The 810-nt window shown below is 44.6% G+C and overlaps 1 pseudogene; it reads left to right on the top strand.

Moving 5' to 3' along the window:
- The first annotated feature begins 8 nt into the window (after window positions 1-8).
- Window positions 9-686, top strand: LOC113332161 (annotated as a pseudogene).
- Window positions 687-810: the final 124 nt, after the last annotated feature.

Here is an 810-nt window from a genome sequence, read left to right as displayed (position 1 = left end):
CAAGTACTCAAAGGCTAGGTACGATGAAATTGTGAAGGAGGTCTCATCTTACTTAAAGAAGGTTGGATACAACCCAGACAAACTTGCCTTTGTTCCCATCTCTGGATTCGAGGGAGACAACATGATTGAGAGGTCCACCAACCTTGACTGGTACAAGGGACCAACTCTCCTTGAGGCTCTTGACAATATCTCTGAGCCAAAGGGACCCTCAGACAAGCCCCTTCGTCTTCCACTTCAGGATGTTTACAAGATTGGAGGTCTTGGAACTGTGCCAGTGGGACGTGTTGAAACTGGATTCATCAAGCCTGGTGGTTGTTACCTTTGGACCCACCGGGTTGACCACTGAAGTTAAGTCTGTGGAGATGCACCACGAAGCCCTTCAAGAAGCTCTTCCAGGAGACAATGTTGGGTTCAATGTCAAGAATGTCGCAGTGAAGGATCTCAAGCGTGGTTTCGTCGCATCGAACTCCAAGGATGACCCTGCAAGGGAAGCTTCCAACTTCACCTCCCAGGTCATCATCATGAACCATCCTGGTCAGATCGGTAACGGTTATGCCCCAGTTCTTGACTGTCACACATCTCGCGTTTCTGTGAAGTTTGCTGAGATCCTCACCAAGATTGATAGACGATCCGGAAAGGAGCTATATATATATAATAAAATAAAAAATAATCATTTAAATTTTAAGGTAGACAAAAATATCAAAATTGGCTTTGGAGCCCACAAAATAAAACACAAACGAAGTCCATTTGAAAGAACGATTTTTTGGGGACTACTCAAAAAATGGGGGGAACTACTCTCAAATTTTTGGG

This window comes from Papaver somniferum, unplaced genomic scaffold (genome assembly GCF_003573695.1).
Source record: "Papaver somniferum cultivar HN1 unplaced genomic scaffold, ASM357369v1 unplaced-scaffold_12901, whole genome shotgun sequence".
Lineage (NCBI taxonomy): Eukaryota > Viridiplantae > Streptophyta > Magnoliopsida > Ranunculales > Papaveraceae > Papaver > Papaver somniferum.
This window is presented reverse-complemented; position numbering and strand designations above follow the sequence as displayed.